The sequence below is a fragment of the Phyllostomus hastatus genome, unplaced genomic scaffold, assembly GCF_019186645.2.
Source record: "Phyllostomus hastatus isolate PE091 unplaced genomic scaffold, TTU_PhHast_1.1 phas_contig_80, whole genome shotgun sequence".
Lineage (NCBI taxonomy): Eukaryota > Metazoa > Chordata > Mammalia > Chiroptera > Phyllostomidae > Phyllostomus > Phyllostomus hastatus.
Window position 1 is genome coordinate 5509713 of NW_025333960.1, and position 6818 is coordinate 5516530.

The 6818-nt window shown below is 38.9% G+C and overlaps 1 pseudogene; it reads right to left on the bottom strand.

Moving 5' to 3' along the window:
• Positions 1-4174: 4174 nt before the first annotated feature.
• Positions 4175-6555, bottom strand: LOC123826316 (annotated as a pseudogene).
• Between the last annotated feature and the right edge of the window lie 263 nt (positions 6556-6818).

Genomic DNA, 6818 nt, shown 5'->3' on the forward strand with positions numbered 1-6818 from the left:
ATCTGAAGTTGTACGACTCTCAAGCTAGTCTACCAAAATATTTCTCATATTTCTAATTTTGATGACAGTATCTTTATGGCTATGCATTTATTCTCTTTGGCATCTCTTATTTTCTGGCTTTATTTTATTTTTAAAATTTTATATTTCAATTACCATTTACATTAAATATTTTGAATTGGTTTCAGGTATACAGTATACTAGTTAATCATATACTTTACAAATTATTCCCCCTAATATTTCAAGTATTCTCCTGGCATCACACATACTTATTACAATACTACTGACAATATTCTCTATGCTGTACTTTATATCCCTATGCCTACTTTAGAGCTACCAATTTGTACATATCTCTTCACATTTTTTAAAAAATTGAGCACATGCCCATTGATTTTACAGAGGAGAAGGAAGGGGGAGGGAGAGAAGGAGAGAAAAGAGAGAGAGAGGGAAACATCAACGTGAGAGAGAAACATCCATCAGTTTCCTGGTATGAGCCTTGACCTGGGACAAAAAACACAACCCAGGTATGTGCTCTGGCTGGAATTTGAACCCATGAACTTTCACTTTATGGGATGATGTTCGAACCAACAGAGCCACACTAGCCAGGGCTCTCTTTACTTTTTCACGCAGTCCTCCAAACCCTCTTCACTCTGGCAACCATCAGTCTGTTCTCTGTGTCTATGAATTTATTGCAATTTTCTTTGTTCACTTTGTTGTTGTTGTTGTTTAGGCTTCAGACTATATAATCCAGGCTCTTAGACCCCTATCTGTATGAAGTTTCATTCAAAAGGAAGGAAAAAATAAATCTACAGAAGCTTTAAAAGTACTTTTGATCTTGATTATTTATTTTTAGAAATCCTTTGTAGACATTATTCCTTCTTCTCAGGTTACTGAATTCATAAACATACGTTTTATTCTATTTTATTGAGTAATTATGCCACCACCATGTTTCTCCTTCGATGCATTTTTTTTGCAATACCCATTCCTATGTGTCAATGACTTATCATACATTTAAAAGATGCCACCAAGAGTTTTGGTCACTGCAGGCCATGGCAAACTACTCTACGGAGTCTAGAAGATCTAGGGTCTTTTTTAAATTTTTCAAATTTCAAAAGCACTTTATGAAATGTTTTAAATTTTAATTTTTTAGTATATTTTATCACTTTTTACAGTTGTTCAAATTTTTCCCCTTGTCCTCCTCCACCTGGTATCCCCCATTCCCTCTGGCAATTCCCACTCTTAGTTCATGTCCATGAGTCATGCATATAAGTTCTTGGGCTACTCCATTTCCTATACTATTCTTAACTCCCCCATCTATTTTGTACCTACCAAGCTGTACTTCTTAATCCCTGTACCTTTGCCCTCATTATTTTTACCCTTCTCAGCTGAAAACCCTCCAAAGAACCTCCATATCTACCATTCTGGTTCTATTCTGAATGTTTATGTAGTTTGTTTTTTAAATTTAATTGTTGATTATTGTGAATTTATTGTCATTTTAATGTTCATTGTTTTGATCTTTTTCATAAATAAATCCCTTTAATATCTCATCTAATAATGCTTGGTGATGATGAACTCCTTTAACTTTACCTTGTCTAGGAAGAGATTTATCTGCCCTTTAATTCTAAATGATAACTTTGCTGGACAGAGTAATCTGGTTGCAGGTCCTTGCTTTTCATCACTTGGAATATTTCTTGCTAGTCCCTTCTATCCTGCAAAGTTATTTTTTGAGAAGTCAGCTGATAGTCTTATGGGAACTCCCCTGTAGGTAACTATTTGCTTTTCTCTTGCTGCTTTTAAAATTTTCTCTTTATCTTTCACCTTAGGCATTTTAATTATGATGTATCTTGAAGTGGTCGTCTTTGCCTCCATCTTGTTTGGGATTCTCTGTGCTTCCTGGCCTTGTATGTGTATTCCCTTCACCAAATTAGGAAAGTTTTCTTTCAATATTTATTTGTTAGGAGCCGCCCTGCCTGATTTCAGTAGCTGTAATCCCTCCATGGCTAAGGCTGAGTCAGTGACCTTCAGACCATAAGCCACTAAGGAGACAAAGTTTATCTCCCTGGCAGGGGTGCCACTTCTGCTCCTTTTTCTTCACGCTGCCTGGCCCCCAATGCTTGGTCAGTTAGCCAATGACAGGTAAGATTCCCCAAGGGGGGAATGACCTAAGACAGGCATGATCACATGGAGGCCCCAGGGAAGGACTTGGGGGGCTATGGAGAAAGGGGGTGACGGACCCTCACCCCTCGGCTTTGACAAAGCCTGCGTCCTCATTCTGCCTGCGAGAAGTCTCCTGATTTCCTGGCTATCTTGCCTCCTCTGTCTGACTTAAGCCTGAAACAATGACAGAGGGCAGTGTAGCCCTGTGCTAGATAGGACAGGCTTCCCAGGTGATCAGGCCTGAGAAAGGATATATAAAATCCTGTGAAACCTGCTTTGCTAAGAATGCTCTTAATTAAATGATAAAGGCCCGAGCAGGAAATGAGTTTGTTTCCCAAAGTTTTGTAGCCTTTTAGTTAACAGACCCTGACTCAGAATAAGCCCTCATAGTTCTTGTATGCTATTTATTGTTTGATCCTTACTGCCTGGCAATGATTAATGAACTTTACCTGTATTCCTGTGCAATTTAAAAGCCGATAAAAACCTGTGAAGGGAAGGATCGGCACGTTCTCCTCTTGAGAGAGTTGCCAGGCTGCTCTGAGGTTCCCTCCCCTTGAGAGGGTAGCCATACCATCCCTTTTCCTCCACAGGACTTGGTAGTCTGTGTGAATTTATCTCATATCTCATCCATAACACCATGAACGCTGCGGGCTGGTGTCTGCATCATTTATTCAAATAAGGTTTCAATTTCCTGCTCTTTCTTTTCTCCTTCCAGCACCGCTATGATTAGAATGTTGGTATGTTTGAAATTTCCCAGAAGCTTCTTAGCTTATCCTTGTTCTTTTAGATTCTTTTTTCTTCTTGCTGTTTTGATTGAATGTGTTTTTATTCCTTATGTTCCAAATCATTGATTTGATTCTTGGCTTTATCCCCTCCACTATTGGTTCCCTGTAAATTTTTCTTTATTTTACTTAGTGTGACCTTCATTTCTGCCTGGGTCCTTTTTATGCTGTTGAAGTACCCAATGAGTTCCTTGAGCATCTGAATAACCAGTGTTTTTAACTCTGCATCTATAGATTGCTTATTCCATTTTGTTTGGTTCTTTTTCTGGAGTTTTGTTCTGTTCTTTCATTTGGGCCATATTTGTCTCCTCATTTTGGCAGCCTCCTTGTGTTTGTTTCTATGTTTTAGATAGAGCTGCTTTGACTCTATGTCTTAGCAGCATGGCTTATTGTAGAAAAGTGTGCTAGTAAGTTGGATGGGGCAGAGACTTAAAATCACCAGGGCAGAGCCAGTCATGTGAACCAGGTTGACAGCATCTCCTATATAGCCTCACTGCTCTGTGGCTGTGTGTGTGGGGGGGTGGGGCTCAGAAAGGGGACAAGCTGCTGCCTGGCCTCTAGAATTCTGTTTGAGAGGAAACCGTCCCTTGGCACCCTCTGATGCCAGACACTTCAATTTCTCCCTGTATACCACTGATGCCCTTCTAGCTGCTGCCCTAGTGCTAGAACCCAGAAGGAGTGAGCGTGTGTAAGTACTAAGTCTATTAAGGGCCCTTTACGAAGAGACTCTTGAGAATCCCAGTTTCTTCCACTGTCCCAACCCCACTGATTTTTGCAGCCAGGAGTGATGGGGACTTATCTTCCAGGCACTAAAACCCTTGGCTGGGTGGTCTGGTGTGTGGTTGATGTCCCTTGCTCCTGAGGTATCCCTCCTGATACTTATCTACCATCCATTGATGTGGGACTGCCTGTTCAGCATTTCCAATTCTCCACATCTCCATATGTCTCTGTCCCTCCTACCCATCTGAATAAATGTGACTTCTTTGATTCTTTGGTTGTTGGACTTCCATAAAGCTTGATTTTCTAATGATTCTGGGTGATATTTGTTTTGTAGTCTAGTTGTAATTTTTCCTGTGATTGTGCAAGGAGCAGAGCTGGGTTTACCTACACCTCTACCTTGACCAGAAGTCCTATTTTATTTCCTCAATCATGCCATATTTTAAGGGTACACAGTACTTTCACTTGGTATCAATTTTTAGTTGGTTTTGAGACAATTGTTATTATACCAGGTGGGATGATTACTGATCTCTCCATTCCTTTAGGGTGACTCTGCCAACAGGGGACAGGATCTATTCTATTCTCATTTGTGTTGCTGCATATACCCATGCAGCAACACAGAAAGTGACTCCACTAGCTAATACAGCATTAACGTATTTGTCATGGAAATCAAGTGTTCATTTCTGGTGGATCTTCCTTGCCCTCATTTGCTGAATGCTTTATACTGGAAGACAACTTATTCTGTCTTTGGCCAAAGGAAAAATCGTGACGCTGAATACAAACTGCAGCAACTGCAGCTGTTGGTTTGTTGGAACTTCACCTCAAGTACCCTTGCAAAGCAAGATCTAGGGTCTTGATGCAGTCAGCGGTAACATTTCTCCTCCTATGAAAGGAAGTAGGTGGTGCCACTTAGGATATGTAGTTTATCTCTACCTTACCTGTTTTTCTTGGCTGAAATTCTATGGTAATGAGGGAAGGTGGAAAGAGAAGTAAGCAGAGCAAAGCCATCCAAATGGCATGGAACATGACTGTCCCACTTCCACTCTATTCATAACCCCTTTGTTGTTGTCTTAGAAACTTTTTATTGTTGTCTTAGAAATGAGCCCCATTTTGTACATGACCCATACCTGATCTCTTCTTTGTGAAGTATGATTAGGTAAATGAGGTTTTGCTAAGTTGAGCTATAAATAGATTTTATAACACTGTATCAATCAGCATGATTTTGGTCACACATAATAGAAAACCCATATCCAACTAGCGTAAACAATAAGGAAATGTATATATTAGCTCACATAACTGAGGGCCCAGAAGAAAGATAGAATTTAGTCTATGTAATCCAGTTGTGTGATACTCTTTCTCTGAAAATTCTTCACTTGTGGGCTCTCTAAGGGTTGTAATTGTACCCAGACAAAACAGCAAATTATATAAGTCAACTAGAAAAGTTTACAGGGAAGGACGCCTGGCTTACCAGAGCCCAGAGAGTTATACCAACCCCCTCGAAGACTCTGCTTGGACTACTGTGTTGAATCACCTATGTATTCCTGAATCAGTTGTTTTATTATATGCCTACCTCATTGGCAAAACAAGAAGTATCTTTTAAGTGATGATCCTACAGAATTCTGAGGCAATGAGGAGAGGCAGTTTTCACAAGGAAGAGAGGCAAGGAAAACAAGCAAACAAACAAACAAACAAAAACCCATAACAGATGTCCACTATAAACCTGACTAGACTTACTACCTATTAAGGCATTTCTTGTGGATTACATTGCCATTTAAACCTTAAAATGTATAGTCATAGAAATTAGTATTGATTTTCTCAACTTGATAAGGAGCATAAAAAACTCTGCAGCCATCATCGTACTTAATTGTGAGAATCTAAGTTTTCCCACTAAGATTGGACACAAAGCAAGGATTTCCCTTCTCACCACTCCTTTTCAACATTGCACTAAATGTTGTAGCTAATAAAATAATATAAGAAAGGAAATGAAAGGTATACAACTGGAAAGAAAGAAATTAAACAGATCAACAAAAACTTTGCTGGAACAAATAAGTGATCATAACAAGGTTACAGGATACAAGGTTAATATTCAAAAGTAATAGCTTTATCATTTCTCAGCAATGAACAAGTGGAATTTGAAATAAAAACAGTACTATTTACATTAGTACCCTCAAAAATGAAATATTTAACTACAAATCTAACAGAATATGTACAACATTGATATAAACAGAAAACTATAAAACTCCAATGAACAATATCAGAGAGACTAAATAAATGGAGAGATATTCTACATTCATGAATACAAAGACACATTATATGAAGTTATCAGTTCTTACTAATCTGATCTATAAATTTAATGCAATTCCAATCCAAACCACAGCAGGTCATTTTGAAGATATCAACAATATGTTTCTAAAGTTTACAGTGATCCCTCACCTATCACGGGAGTTACATTCCAGAGACACCTGCTATAGGTGAAAAAATCCGTGAAGTAGTGGCATTATATTTATTTTACTATTTATATATATTTTAAGGCTTTATAAACCCTTCCCACACTCCTATAAACCTTTCCCACTCTCTTATTAACCTTTCCCATTCTCTTATAAATACTTCATATGCTCTTAAATATTTTCTACACTCTTAAACCTATGTAATTTTAACAACATAGAAAATTCTATATGGGTACTCACCAGTGACGTATACTACAACTTGAATGATGAAAATCATGAATTATGTAGCTGTGCAGTACTGATGGTGATGAAGGTGATGACAAGATGAATGTACTCCACAGCCAAGGAGAGCATTACAGCTCTTCTGAAGGCACCACTTCATCAGGCACTTCATCAGGTGATGCAGTATCTTCACCCTGGGCCGTAACTTCTATTTCCACTAAAGGCGTAGGCATAACTGATCTCTTTGTCCAAGTGATGAACATAGTTATGGGAAGTTGCTGGTGCTGCTTTTTATCTGCAGAGGCAACTTCTCCATGCAGAGAAATGCTCTTGAGTCCAAAGCATCTCTGAAATTTGTCAAACCAGCCCTTGCTGACACTGAATGGGGTTGGTCTGGTGGGAGAAGCACTCGACAGTCCTGCTTCTATGTCATCGTCCTCGTCTTCATCCTCATCACCATTGTGAACGTATGTGCTTTCTGCAAAACTATCATAAA